This window comes from Tympanuchus pallidicinctus, unplaced genomic scaffold (assembly GCF_026119805.1).
Source record: "Tympanuchus pallidicinctus isolate F22 unplaced genomic scaffold, pur_lepc_1.0 scaffold21, whole genome shotgun sequence".
NCBI lineage: Eukaryota > Metazoa > Chordata > Aves > Galliformes > Phasianidae > Tympanuchus > Tympanuchus pallidicinctus.
In genome coordinates, this window is record NW_026294733.1 from 11,584,446 (window position 1) to 11,599,150 (window position 14,705).

Below are 14,705 nucleotides of genomic sequence, written 5' to 3' on the forward strand. Positions count from 1 at the left end.
CAGCACGTGGGGATGGAGGGGACTCCAACAGCCACCGAGTGCCCACGTTTGTTCTGAGAATGAAGCTTTGTGTCTCTCTGAAAATGCTGCCCAGCACTTGGAGCTGGATAGCAAAAATGCCTCTGCCTGGTTAGATGGGAACCTCCAGGTGCTCTCAGGTGCCTACACAAAGCTCTTCTCTTGCCTTCGGGTATGCAGGGCATCAGGAGGTGTTGCTTCCCATTCTCCCTGCAGTGTCTGCTCTAAGCAAAACTTCCTTTCCTTTCATTTCCAGCCCAGACCTTTGTATTTTGTCAGAGAACCTTACGTTTTTGCTTTGGTCCTCCTCTGACTGCCTTAAATCTGGGCTGCTGTCAGCTGATAAGTGGAGCTGAAAAGGAGCAGAGATGTCTCTCTTCCCCTCTTGCCCAGGAGCACTCACACAACAGATGTGCTCACCCCAGGCCCAAGGAGAGAGAGTTTGGAATCTCATCTGGCAGAACACCTTTGCTTTCTTCCCTGACCTAGGCTTATGCTTGCAGGCATAATTCACCATGTGTCAGGTCTGGAGTCGCCACGCTGGTCACTTATCTCCTAATATTTTCCCTGCTCTTTCTTCCTCGTTTCTCCTGGCACCACACTGGCAGTTGTTTTATACTGAAGTGACACTTGGTGACGTAAAATACAACGTCACATTGGTACTGGTGCAGACACTGTGCTGCACGCCTTGCATTCTGTGTGCTGCCATACGACGTTACAGACATACAGAAAGTTTGGATTGTGGGTTGATTCAGTTGAAGATCTGGTTTCATATCGACTTTTTCTTTTATTATTAGTTCTTCTTAGAGCCTGTGTACCCAATGGGAATGGTGCTACTGGGGAATGCTGTGCTCTCACAGAAGGCAGAACCTGCCTGGAGTCTTTCTTCCTGCACCATGTAAGTGTTCCATCTCTGCAGAAGGGGCATCTGTGCCTTTTGAGTTACTGTAGGAGAGGATTTGGGGCCTGAGCACTAAAGCTACAGATCCTAGAAGCTGCTGCCACTTGTCACAAGGATGCCAGAAGCACACACACACCTCTCAGCCTGCTGTACTGCCCAGCACCTCTTCGTACCAGCCCAGATACGTTCTGAGTACAGCTTGTGTTTCAGCAGCCGATGCTTTTGTCCACCACAGGTGTTGGTGGTGTCTGTATGCCCAGAGATGACTTTCCTTGAGCTCTATGACAAGCAGTGCTCCCTGCCCTCCCATCACAGCATCACACGTGGGGTACCAATAGTGACCCACATCCTGCCATGCCAGGTGAGCTGGCACTTCTGGCACAGGACACCATGCACGGAAAAATACATGCAGGTGAGACAGAGCTGTGCTGCAGGGGGCTTCATTGCTAGGAAAGGGTTACACCCACCCCCCCTGTGAATGCCAGCACTGTGGGGTTGCTCACTGTGCAGGAACCAGGGGAGGACAGCACTGGTTTTGCAGGTGACAAAGGGTCAGCATTGAGGATCCGCTCCTGCCAGTGCTGTGCCATCAGGCTGCTGCTTTGGGGAGCACTGGGGCACCGCTGGGCTGCGTGTGCAGGTGTGGGGCATTACTGGGAGGTGCTGGGCTCACAGTGCACATCCCTGACACTCACACGGGGGTTGCAGGTGCCAGGTGTGGGGATGCAAGCGCCAGGCAGAGTTTGTGGCAGTCCCACGTGTAAGAGGGGCTGGGATGAGCCCCAGCTGAGAGCCGGCGGTGCACCAACTTCTTCTAACCTCGCGGGTGTCCAAGGGCCCTTCTGGGCTGAAAAACCGGGGGGATTCCGTGCGGTCCCCCCGATCTGTGCTGAAGTTTTTAAACCCGTTGCAGTGCTGTTTTCAGACACCAGATGTGCGCAGTTGAGCCGCGTTGGCTCCCAGCCTGGAAGTGAGGTCAGAAGACGGGGATTGGGAGAAAAAGTCATCTGGTTTCCTGCTTGGGCTCTGACGCATCCCTGCATCCTCCCTTTGCCCCCCGCTTCCCCTCCCCCGTGACCTCCTTTTGCAGACAAAGAGGGGAAGTGCTGCGCACGCAGCATCCCCCGCACTGCTCCCCCCGCCTTTGTCCTGCTTTGCTACGGAGATTTCTTTCTTTATTCTTTTTTTTTTCCCCCCCGCCTTTGACAAGTCCATGATGGGGAGGGGGTTCCCCATCTGCTGCTGGGGGCACAGGGAGGAATCACCTGCTCTGGTTCACAAAGGGCAGCATCGCAGCCTTTTGGTGCTGCAAGGAGCGGGGAGCCGCAGCCTTTTTTGTGCCATTAAATAAAGCAGATCCCCAGAGAGAGCATTATGCAAGCCCTTCTCTCCATCCCTTTGTTCTCCATTACAGGGCTCCCCACACCCTCCACTACACCCCATTCCAACCACTGCTGCTCCTCTTTCCCAGCTCCCCCACCCTGCCCTCCTTGCTGATGGTTTAGGGCCCAGATGCCAGTGTCTCACCCCCCCCCCCTCGCCCCAGCATCTCCCTGCCCCATGGCAATATCCCACCAGGCTGGCTGCACCCTGCCATGCTGAGTCACCCTGGGCGTGCTGGGAATGCATCATTTAATAGCCCCACAGCTGTGCTTTGCCATTATTCAGCCCCTCATTGCTCACAGAGTGAGGTGTTCTGGCACTCTAGATACCCGTTCCCATGCAGAAATGCTACAGCAATGCCTGTGCTGTGCTCCTCCTGCCCTTCCAGGCTAGCTGTGACCTGCAGCACTGTGCTGTGTCACTGCCAGACCCACTCATCCCTCACCACACTGGGGATGTGCCCATAATATCTGCTGTGGTGTCCCCGTCCAGGTGTCCCATAGCTGAACACGTTGCTGCAGCACAGACGTGGCTCAGAGCTGCTGCCCCAGCCCAGCCCTGACCCTACAGCAATCTTCCTCCCCAAAAATACCCTCAGAGGGTTTGGGGGTTTGTTACGTGGCCACTGTGGCTTTAGTAGTGTGAGTGCTGGGCTGTACGTGTGCAGATATGGTGCCACAGTGCTGGGCACCCTGCTCCTGGCTGGGTTTCCTTCGTTACTATTATGATTTTACCCACAGTTAGCTGTAACAAGTGCTTTATCTGCCTCTTTCTGTACTGTTGCAGGTTTTAATTCCCTGTTTTCCTTCCTCCTCACTGCGTGGTCCAGCTGCCCCAAAGCACAGGGATCCTGAATCTGTTTTCTTCTCCTATAATCAATGCCCGCCGTCCCCTTGTGAACTGAACCTGAAAAACCCCCTGGAAGGTTGACGTGGGAATTTAAGCTCCAGATCCAGCTAGATCTGTCCCTAGGCTGATTTACTTCTGGAGGATCAGGGGATGGCCTGCAAGGTGTCCTGGGCTCATTGCCATTCCCCTTTGGCTCCCAGCCCTTCGTGTGGGGCAGCACTGGGGCAGCTAAGCTCAGCTCAGGGCCACCCTCAGCCCCTTCTGCTCAGTTTGGGTGCGTTCCCATTGGGGGCAAAGCACAGCACAGGCCCTGCACTGAAGATTTCTGCTGGGGGGGTTTAACTAGGCAAAGAATGCATCAATGTAAATATCTGTATATAAGTATATAATATACACACACAATATAAGCGCATAGGACAGCTGCTTTAGTTGATGGGAATTATGCCAGAAGTGCCTTTCCCTGAGGATTGTGCATGTGATAAGGTGAGGAAAAGTTGTATATTTAAAGGGGGTCAAAAGGAGAGGCAGCCAGGAGAGCTTGGGAGAAAACCAGGTTGCTCCTGCAGTGTTTGGGGTGGGTTTTTGGGCTGTGGGGATATTTTCATGAGGTCTGGCTGGGGTCTGTTCGTGTTGGAGCGTTGCTCCTCCGTGGTCCGTGCGGCACCAGAGGGTGCTCGTGCACCGCAGTGCAGAGCTGTCCCCTTCCTCAGCCATTTTAAACCAAATGTTTTCCTCTCCTGCGGTCTCCATTTTATGTTTCCGATGCAGAAAATAGACCAGGCTTTGGGGGGAGGTGAGGAAGGGGGGGAGAGGTGCTGAGGCAAAGCCCGGGGGGGGGGGGGAGGAGGAAGGGAGGCATGGGGCAGTGTGAGGGGTTTCCATGGGGAGATGCTGGAAGTGGGCTCTGCAGGGATGCTCTGCTTTATCCCCGTGCTGTTTCAAAGCGTGGCATCACTTTTTGTCCCTCATCTCTTCATCCAGCTGGGCACGTCCCCACTGGCCCTATGGGATCTGAGGGGCTGCTCCTGCCTGGCTTCCCTCTTTCCTTGCTGGGGATGCTGAGCTCTATTCTTGGCCCTTTTCCTTCCTGCCCATGCATGCTGGATGGGATGTTGTCTCAGGTTTGTTACCAGCACGTCACCTTTCCCAGCTGCATGGAAAGCCCCAGGGGAACCTCCAGCATGCAATAGCTGAGTGTTTGTTGTCATTGCCTCTATTTGTAGGATCTGCCCTTATCTTACTCATCTGTGCAGCGTGGGGGGAGGCAAAGCAGGCATTTCTCAATCCAGGATATGAAGCAAGCTCTGCATTTGCTTCCAGAAGGGAATATCACTGGGGCAGACCCAAAGAGCAGGTCCTCACCCTTGGGATATGTGTGCAGCAATGGTAGCTGGTGTCACAGTGTCCAGCCAACCTCAGAGCAGGTAACACAGCCAGGTAACACAGCCAGGCAGCTCCTTCCCACATCACTCTGCCCATTCCTCACTGGTGTGTCCCACTTTCTCTCAGCCCCAGGCCTGGCTTATCCTCGAACCCTTTCATCCCTTGTGATTCCCCTTTTTGCTCTCCTTGCAATGTGACTTTGCAGCTTAATGGAGCTTTTTGTCCTGCTTGTGCCCGACCGCTTTTTATCTTTCTTTCCTTCCCACAGCCGCACACAAAGAGGCTTCTCAGGAAGATGATAAACATCCTAAGAGCCACTGTGGCTTCTGGAGACGCTTACATCAGTGTCTTTTCCTTTAAATATCCTGAGCTGAAGCGCCCTTTGCTTGTGATCTCGTGCATGCCCACACAGCCGAAAATAGGTCAGTGGTTGTGTGCTGGCAGCGCCGTGCTGTCTGCTGGGGAGCATCCCTGGGAGGAGGTGGGGGCTCCCACGTGGCTCTGGGGGTGCTTGGGCTCCTTGTAAGACGCTGTGGAAGGCAGAGCACCTGTGGAGTCCAACCCTGTGTCTGAGAGCATCGTCCCAATGCTCCTTGCGCTCTGGTAGTTCAGAGCTGTGCCCTCTACCTCCTGGCCACTGTGACCTTCCTCATCTCATTCCCTGTAGATACAGGATCAGGTCCCTCTCTGTTCCTCCATATGCGGTGGGTGATGCTGCTGGGGGCAGCCTGAGTGACACAGGGCAAGCTCCAGGGGCTGGGATGACACTGAGCAGCACTAAGCCTGCCAACTGAACCCCTGGAGTGCTCCCACCCCTACCTCAGGCACTGCTGCACTGAGCTTTTGTCACTCTGTCCCACCAAGGGTGATGTGCAGCTGGATATTGTCAGCTTGACCTGAGCTCTCTGCTTCAATTTAAGATGCCCTCACTGAGGTTATGGTGCTCTGAGGGGTGTCAGGATGATGCCAGCAAGCACCAGGGAGATGCTCTCTGGCCTCTCCCCACCCCAATTTAAATGCACTTTGTTGCACAGAGCAGCCAGAGCTTTTTTACTGATTGCTGGCACTGTTCTTCACAGCCACTGCACAAGGAAAAGCTGGAGGTTACCAAGGGATGTGCTCATGCAGTAGCATTTATCTGGGACCTCAGCACTTGAAAAGAACAAAGACCAGGACAGTGGAGAGGAGGCTCAACCCCTAACAGCAAAGTTGTGTTTGCTGCTGTTCTGTTCTCCACACGGTGTCCCACTCCACCTCTCCCTGCATCCTCTGTGCTTTCTGGCATTGCATAAAGGCTGCTGGCTGGCACAGGCTGGGTACATGCAGCTTTGTGCTGGGGTCCTGGTGGCAGACACCCACTGTTGAAGTACGCTGTTATGGGGGCAAACAAAAAAGAGAGGAAAGGAACATTTTTCCCAGAGGCCGTGTGCTGCCCGTCCCCATTTGTTGTTTTAAGTGCCTCTGGTCTCCCAGTGTTATCTATGGAGCAATGTGTGCCATGCAATGGGATGGGAGCTGCCCTCACTGCTTTGCTGTGGGGCTGTATGGCCCCAGGAGAGGCTCAGAGGTGCAAGGAGCTCTGCATGGCACAGCTCTGCCTGGGCAGCTGCAGTTCTTTTTCCTCTTTTTGGTCAACACCCAACATATCACCTCAGTTCCCAAACTGGCTGCCTCTGGTCCTGCAGAGGAGGAAGCTGTGTGCTCTCCCCTGGGTTCAGGGCAAGTCTGGGTGGGCCCGTGTGAGTCGGATGCATTTAAAGACCTAAGCAATACATAAGGTCCTTATTTAGTAAGGACAAGCTTCTGTAAGGTGCTCGCTTGGGTTCACGCCTGCCCTTTAATTGCAATGGGTAACGAATTGCTTGCAGCTCCCACCCTGCCATCCCCAAACAGCCTGGGAGGACCTGAAGAGCTTTGGGCTGCCTGCATAGGAAAAATTGGATGCTTGAAACGCAAAAGAATCTGCCCTGTAAAAGTCCAGGAGGATAAGTCATGCTTTCCTGCCACATACAATGCCAAAAATAAAACAAGGCTGGTTTTGCAATGCTGGTAGTTACAGCAGATCATGGGGCTGTTTTTCCTTTTTGCAGTGCAAAAACTCTTCCAACCATAGCACTGAAAGCCTCCTTTAACAAAACCCTTGCTTTTTTTTTTTCCCAGCCCTGCTGGATGCAGGCAGCCACAGGAGGATGGGCTGCTGGGGGTTAAGGCTGTGACCTGAATGAGAGCCACTGCTGCATCTCACAGACAGCAGAGTGGAAATAAATCTGACCTTGTTCCCAACGCCAGAGCCTTTGTAATGCTGGAGTAGCACAGAAGGATGAGGTGCCTCAGGCATGCTCAGCTCTGTGCTGTTGCTTTGGGGTGTGGGATATTTGTTTGTTCCCAAACGCATTGATCAGAGCAGTTCTCATAGCTGGGACGCAGTCAGGCCTTTCCCCTGAATCCCCAGCAGCCAATAAATAATTCTGTCATCCCTCAGCCCTCCTGTGCTGTCAGCTCTGATTGTCCCAGTGCTTGCCCTCTGCCCCTCCTGGCCTTGGCAGCGTGCATTATTTGCTCTGAGGCCATTTCCTTTAGCCAAGGATGAGATCTGAATGCAGAGCTCTGGAGTCACGGCGCAGCTGTTTACAGAACCCTTCTGCTTGCTGTCACGAGTTGGGAAGCAGCACGAGTAACAAGCAGTTGTTTGTCTGCCACGTGGGAGATGGGAGTCCAAAAAGCAGAGTGCTGCTGGGCTGCTCACCCTGGGCAGCATCTCTCATCTGCTCTTACATGTTTCTGCATTGCTCTCCTGCTGGTCCCTGCGCTCAGATCAGCAGGAGTCACCATCCTGCTTTGTCTGAAGCCTGCAGGACTGCAGGCATTGCTTTAATGCTTTGTGTTTGACCTGGCAGCGGTGCAAAGGGGAGGATTTGGGGCTGCCTGTGCTCACCCTACACCTATGGAGTCATCTGCTTCTTTTCCACCTTGGCTGTAATTTTGGCTCAACAGAGAGGGCTGTGGCCACCAACAAACCCTGATGCACCAGAGGTGAGCCTGTGTGGGGGAGTGCTGTCCCAGGGGCATCTGGGACCCTGCATAGGGTTGGCTCTGTGCAGGATGCCCAGGGATGAGTATCTTCTGTATGATGGGCTGGTAAGCACCTCCTGTCTTGTTTGTAGGCGATGCTGCACCTCTCTGCTCTCAGGTCTGCTTGTTCTCATCCCCTGTCACCGGTGCAGGGCCACAGTAGCAGGCTTTGGGTACACACACCATGCCCTCCCCAGCCTGGAAGTTGCAGCTCCAGCAGCATCTCTGAGCCCCAGCATTGGAGCCCTTCCCCCTGTGGGTCTGCAGCGCTCCATCCATCCCCACACCCATCCTGCTGTGTGAAGTCAGCATTCAGGTGCAGGCTGCTCCAAACACCCGACTCAGGCTTGCTGGTCAATCCAGCAGTGCTGGGGGAGGCTGCAGTGCCCCCACGAATTATTTCAGTCCCTTTGCAAAGGAAAGAACCCATCCATGAAACGAACCGGGTCCGACGTCTGGGAGGAAGGAAGCCGTTCTGTTTTTTCCCTGTTATAAAAGCAGCTCGTGCTGAGTCAGCACCGGGGCGGAAGGAAGGTGGGAGCAGCAGGATGCAGCCCTTCCTGCAGGCAGGATGGCAGCAGGGGATGGATGGTCTGCCTGAATCTGGGCAGCGCAGTGTTTTCACGGGTACCTCTGGAAGCCTGGCAACAGCTGCAGGGTTGCAACCGCGCTCCTGGTTAGAGAGAGAGTATTTTAGGAATGTGCTTCTCTGGTTGGTTTTCTTTTTTTGTGTGTGTCTTCTTTAATTTCGGGCTTGTTGTGTAAGCACAACCAAGGGGATGGACTCTGCCTGTGGAATGTAACGCTGAGAACTTTCCAGCTGACACGGAGAGTGATGAATGTGTGGAATAATGGCAATTATCCTTTTGCTTTTAGGGAGAGAGCTGTGTGGAATTGTCGAGAAGGAGCGGAGGAAGAGCGTGGAAGAGGATACTGCATGCAAAGCTGACAAAGAGGAGGCAGGGGGAGAGCAGCTGGGGGAGGTGGATGCAGCTATAGGATGCAGTTGGGCGTCTGAGACAGCAGAAGAGTTGGGCTGAAGGGAAAGTTATGCCAGTGACGTGCAGAAAGTAAGAGTGGAGTTGGATTCCTGGGGATGGAGGCTTGGGGATACCGTGGGTATGGTTCTGCTTTGCTGGCAGGATGCATCCCAAGAGCAGCAACTGGAGGGTTTGCCTGCAGAGCTCTGAGGTGCTGGGCATCACCGTATGCCCACCTCCATCCACATGCTTTGAGAGCTCTGGCCAAATCTGAGGGCCTTCTGAAGCAGCCCTTCACCTAAATGAAGTGCAGCAATTCAGACGGTGCACCGAAAGCTGTACAACAAACTGGGCAGCCGTTTGGTGCTGTAGTCCCCTGCTCCATCTCCTCCCTTGCAGTCTGGGAGGCCTGGTGGGTATCAGCCCTCCCCTCCCCGCTTTCCAAACAGTCACGCTGCGCTCTGCTCTGCTCATGCAGGCATCTGGCATCAGGCTGCTCTATTCCAGCCGCATCAGTTTCACATTTCATTGCAAATGCGTTTTAAAGGGGGGGTTGGGGAAGGGGGTGGAGGGGAAGGGAAGAGGTCAGAGGCAGCCTTTGAGCTTTCCCAGAGCTGCTGCGTGAGCCTGAGAGCACCCAAACCAGATGCAGCTCCGTGGGGTAGGTATGCAGCAGCAGTGCTGACCGCACTGTGCAGCCACAGGCTCAGATTCCTCATTCCTCACGCCCTCCCGTGCCCTTCCCTGGGGTGAGCTGTGCAGTGCAGCACCAGCACCACAGCCGTGCACCTTTCCTGGGAGCTGTACACTTAGGATGCCCATGAGCTGCACGCACACACTCCTCCCCTCCCTAGCAGTGCTGCAGTGGGGAGCTGGCGGCCCAGCCTGGAGGCACACAGCCACAAGTGAGCCCTCCCAGCTCCACCAGCAGCAGTGGCTCCTCTGAACTCAAAGGCCACACTCCACCAGCAGGTTAACTTGGCTGCGTGTGCCCCGTGCTGTCCCCACAGCGTGTGCTTTCTCACTTCCTTCACTCCCAGCTACCAGAGCCGTTCTTTGTTTGCAACATCTGGCCTCAATTACGGTCCCTCTCTGTTGATTTCCTGTGTCTCTGGGTTTCCTTACACACATCCCCTCCTCCCAGCAGCACTGCGCTCCAGGAGCTCTCGCATTTCTCCCCTCCTCCTGCAGCTTCTGGCATGAAGTGGTCCCAATCCTGGCCTCAAGAAGCAACACAGAGCCCAGGGATGTATTCAGCCTTAGTGGTGGTCCGAACCCCTGCCTTGGGGTGAAGGCACTGCAGCTTCAGGGCGCCTGAAATCTCCATTTGTTTAAGAGGAGGGGGAGGTAGAAATGGTTGAGATGGTTAAAACATGAGAACGCACAAGCTAATGATTTCCATCCCCTTGCTGGCGTGTTTCAGCATTCGGAAGGGGGTCTGGCTAGCAGCTGTGCCAGCAATCACAATTGGAGCTCAAAGAGTATTTTTGTACTGGGTCAGCTTTCATCCGTGGCCCCTTTGGGTTCCCCTGGCTCCTGCAGATGCCAGAGCTCCAGGATTCCTGCTGCTGCTGTCCCAGTAGATGCTTTCCATCCTGTGCCCAGCAATGCAGTGAGATGATGGAGGAACGAAGGAGGTGCTGCCTTATCCCTGCCCACCCCTCCCCATGCAGCAGGGACTCTCTCTTTCAGGTTCCCAGTGACTCAGCAGCGTTTGTAGAACAGAAGAAAAGAAGCTTCAGCTTCCACACCTCTGCATCCTAAAGCACAGGGGGATGGCATCAGGGACAGCTCAGGGAAAGATTCCATACATATCCAGGGCCAAGCAGCCCTGCACCCAACTTTAGGCACAGAAGCCCATGCGTTTATTATGGAGCCAGTTCTTATATCTAAGGATGCTAAAGCTTGGCAACAGATGTAAGGAACTGGGTTATTTCTGTAGCTGTGGTTTGAGCTTCCCTTGGAGAGGCGGTGTTCACTCTTACCCAGACTAACTGCCCCAAGGCAGTAACTCCTTACCATCCTCTGATGCTGGGGCCCTGCTTGCCTGCTATTCGGACAGCCTGCCCTGTGTTTCCAGGTCAAACTCAGCACTGCTTTTCTGACCACAGCAGGAACACATCTGTGCAGCTGTGCCATTGGGAACATTGCCTTCAGAGAGACTTTGTGCAGCACCTCCCTCACTTCCACCAGCTTTTTCCTGGTGCCTTTCCTTGTTGCAGGCAGTGGTGGAAGCATGGAGAGGAAAGGATCCAACCTCTTGTCACAGGAGGAAGGGTGCTTAGAAATCCTTCAACAGTGTGAAGGTGGAGAGGAGTAAGAGAAGCCCAGAGGTGAGGTGGGCACTCCAAATTCGCAGTGTCCCAGTATCCTCCCTCAGCTCTGTTTTGTGACGTGGATTGAGTTCAGTTTGAAGTCCTCCCTGGGCCCTGTTCTGTCTCATTCTCAGAGACCCTCTGCAGCAGCCCAGACCCTCCAAGCTCATAAGCACTTGGATGAGGAGCCAGAAAGCTTATGCTGGATGCCAAGGGGCTGCTGCTGTAGGGCTGCTGCTGCTGCACACAGCCCTACATTCCAAACTTTATGTCCCTATGACCCTATGGGTGAATTTGGACTGGTTTGCCCTGCAGGGAGCATCCTTGCCATCTGCGAGGGGCATAGCCACAATAATTAGTGTCTGTGCTAGGAATCCCCTGGCTCTGAAGAATTTGGAGTAGGAAGCTGGGGGCTGGACAGAGTGGCAACCCCCAGTCCATCACCCCACATCTAGGGCTGGCAAATAGCTCTCACCTCCCAGCTCTCCCGCATGGCACAGCAGCCCCTATCCCCCCAGATCCCTGGTTTTGGGATGCTGGGGGCCCCCACCCGAGTTGGGGGAAACGCGGTGCTGTGCCGGCAGATGGCACCCAGCGCAGGCAGCCAGGAAGGCTCACGCAGATGTTAAACGGGATTTTATAGCTCTGGGTTTCATCAGGAGCCGTTGTCTTGGAAACAGATCTGCAGAGCGCTCATGCGTTCAGCATTAACTGCTTCAGTGCCTCACCGATGGCTGCGGGGGGTGCGCAGCAAACCTTCCTCTCTCGCTGGCGGAAGGAGAAGCTCCTCTCAGGGTGATTCGTGCTGGAGACAGTGGGATTAAAGGGCTGCCAGCCTCACGAAGTCAGAAGGAATGTGTCTTTTTTAGGGCTGGGTTTGAAGTGGTCTTTTAATATCTCTTGGAGCAGAAGGCTGAGGACTGGTGGGGACGCGTGGGCTCCATTTGTTGCCCGGAGCCCTGGAGCACAGCGCTACACCCGTGCTTTGTCCTTTTGCGTCTCATCCTTCCTGGTCCCTAAACCTGAGGGTTCAACCCCTCTCTGGTGCTGCCTGCCTGGACGCGAGGTGGCACCGCGGCTTCGCTGCCGCTGCGTCGGTGGTAGCGCATGTGCCACTGCCGCACATGGGATCCAGCCGGGTGGAGGCTCTGTTGCTGGGGAAGGAGAGCAGCTGAGGCCGAATTAATCTCCTTAGCGGGCTGAGCGCCGTCGGGGGAGAGAAAGGGAGATTAGAGAGCCGGGGATGGCATTAGCAGCCGGGACACCAGTTGGAGAGGAGCACCGAGACAAGTGAAGCGGGTGCGGAGGGAGAGCGAACGGGGAGATCAGCGCAGGAGCCGCGGGGGCTTCAAACGCAAATAACCCGACAGCTGGGTTCTCCCAGGAAGAGCTGTGCTTTAGAAAACACGCCAAAAATCCTGGCTGAGCCGTCCCCTCCCCCTGCTGCTTCTCGGGGGGGGGAAGGTGTTGCCAGGCAGTCTGGTCCTAATCCATCCCCTCCCGACCATTCCTGGCCCTTCCATCCCTTCCATCAGAGTGTGTGGGAAGGGACGACCAGTTGGGTTTTGCCCTGCCCTGTGAGATGAGGAGCGGGACATGGAATATTTGGTGTCCCTCTCCCTACTTCCAAAGGTGCTCTTCTCAGCTGAGAAGCAGGGCGTGAAGCTGTGATTCTGTCTGAGGGTTTGGATGCTGGGTTCTGCTCCCTGCTCCCTGCCACATGGATTTCACGGGGCCCTGATGTGAGTCCCGTGCAGGTGACAATGACAGCTGAGTGGCTGTGTCAGCGGGAGCTGGTTATGGGGTCAGAGCAGATGCAGCAGGGCCGTGGGACAGGCAGGTGCTGCTGGCAGTGCTGCCTGATGCTGGGCGTTTTGGGAACGGTTCAGGAAGGGAAAGCAGTGCCCATGTAAACTGCTTGGTGTTTGTTCCTAGCAGCTGTCAAGGAAACCATGGCACGGTTCAGATAGCCAGTCAGTGTTGCTGCTGACGTGTTGCATCCTTTTAATCCATTTCCAAAATAGCTTCTCTATTACTCCATTAGTGCTGGCTTATGCATCACACTGTTCTCCTGTGTGCTGGCATCTGTCCTGCCCAGCAACGTGGCCTTCAGGGCTTGTCTTCCAGGCAGAGGAGGTAGAACCAGAGGTTTTACATGTGTGAGTGTGGGCAAGACAGGGCTGCTGTGTTCCTGCCAGAAATACTCATATAGAGGTGGAAAGTGCTGAGGTTGTAGCAGGATATGCAGAGGTACACCCTGGTGCCAAGGGCTACAGGAGGAGACTGAGGAAGAAGCTGATGCCATGCAGCAGAAGGAAAAGAGATCAAAAGGGTTTGGAAAAGAGACAACGTGGAAGCAGACTCCGGAATGGAAGGGGTTGAGGGGAGCAGCATAGAAGAGATGGCTGCAATCAGCATAGTTTATTAACACTGCTGAAAGTGAGGGAGATTCCGGGTAATGGGCTGCGCTCCGTGAAAAAGAAAGCTGAGAAAATGAGGACCCAGAAAAGCAGAAATGAGGACACGCAGTGCCAGATCTGTGCCACAGCAGTGTCTGCCAGCTGGTCACCAAGCAGGGGAGTGGGGGAGGGAGGTCTCCAAGGCGAGCCTTTGGGAAATGGAAACCAGAGCAGGGATGTAGGACAGAAAGCTATGTTTTCCCTGTCTCAAACACAGGAGGAGCGCTGAAAGAAATGTTCATTCCCTTCTAGCAGCCTATAGTAGCAGTAAGATGTTTTTCTTTAACCCAGAGTGAGGATTTAAAGGTACAGGATGTCCTGCAGGATGGCAGGGAGTGATGGGGACGGATGCTGTCAGGAGGGGAAAACGTGAGGTTGGTGGGGATGGCTGCAAAGTGTCAGAAGGTTGTTTGACCCTCGCAGCCCTGGGTTTTTGAGGTCTTAGCAGCAGGTAGCAATGATTAAAATGCTGACAGGGATCCGCCCCAGCCAGCAGTGGAATCCCATAGCTGGCATGTGGCTGGTGTCGCCGTGCAGCATCCTCCTGATGCATTCCTCTTCCAGTGCTGGGGCATGGCTGTCACCATGGCCCTCTGTGTCCTGCCAGCTGCTGCCATGACCTGTGTGCTGTGTCCTTGTGTCCTGCTCAACTCCGTTTGCTCCTCACGCACAGTGCAGGCTGCCAGCAGGAAGCTCTTCTGTTGTTTCCAGCCCCTGGGGTGATGCTCACCTCCTCGCAGTTGCTTCAGACCCGGCTTCCCCTTGGCGAGGACTATTTCCCTTTGCACACCTGTACAAACAAGGCTCACAGCATCCAGCCTGAGGCTCAGCTGCCGCTTAATTCCTGGGCAGGATGAGGACTGAAGGCATCGGGCTATCAGCAGGATTTGCTGCTGTGAGAGTTTCTCTGCTGCACTAACCGGGCTGCAGGGGCCAGCAGAGTGCACTTAACACCGATGTAGGGGTGGGATGGATCCCGGGCGCTTTGTGTGTCACCAAAGAATGTCTTTCAGCTGCTCACTTCACTTTCCCCTTCTTTTTTGTTCTTTTCAGAGTTGATCACAGCACATGCTGTGCTTGAGGTGGCAGCACTTAGTCCCTTAACCAGGCTTAACCAGCTCTGGCGTTGTCACTGGGTGCAATGGACAGTCTCTAGGGGATGCTGGCTGCTGGACAGGGGCTGCCCCTCACAGCCCTTTCCCCACAGCCCCCATCTGGTGCCTTGCTGTCCCCAGGAGCTCACAGAACCACACAATCACAGAATATCCCGAGTTAGAAGAGACCCGTGGGGTTTTGCTGAGCCCATCTCCAACACCACCACAAAATCCAAACCCTACATCTGAGG

The 14,705-nt window shown here is 54.6% G+C and overlaps 1 long non-coding RNA gene across 1 annotated transcript; it reads left to right on the top strand.

Annotated features, from left to right (window-relative positions):
• The first annotated feature begins 4,839 nt into the window (after positions 1-4,839).
• LOC128081418 (uncharacterized) lies at positions 4,840-9,089 on the top strand. The gene is made up of 3 exons (XR_008207177.1): positions 4,840-4,956; positions 5,614-7,567; positions 8,483-9,089. It is a non-coding gene; the product is annotated as an uncharacterized LOC128081418 (long non-coding RNA).
• The last annotated feature ends 5,616 nt before the right edge of the window (positions 9,090-14,705 follow it).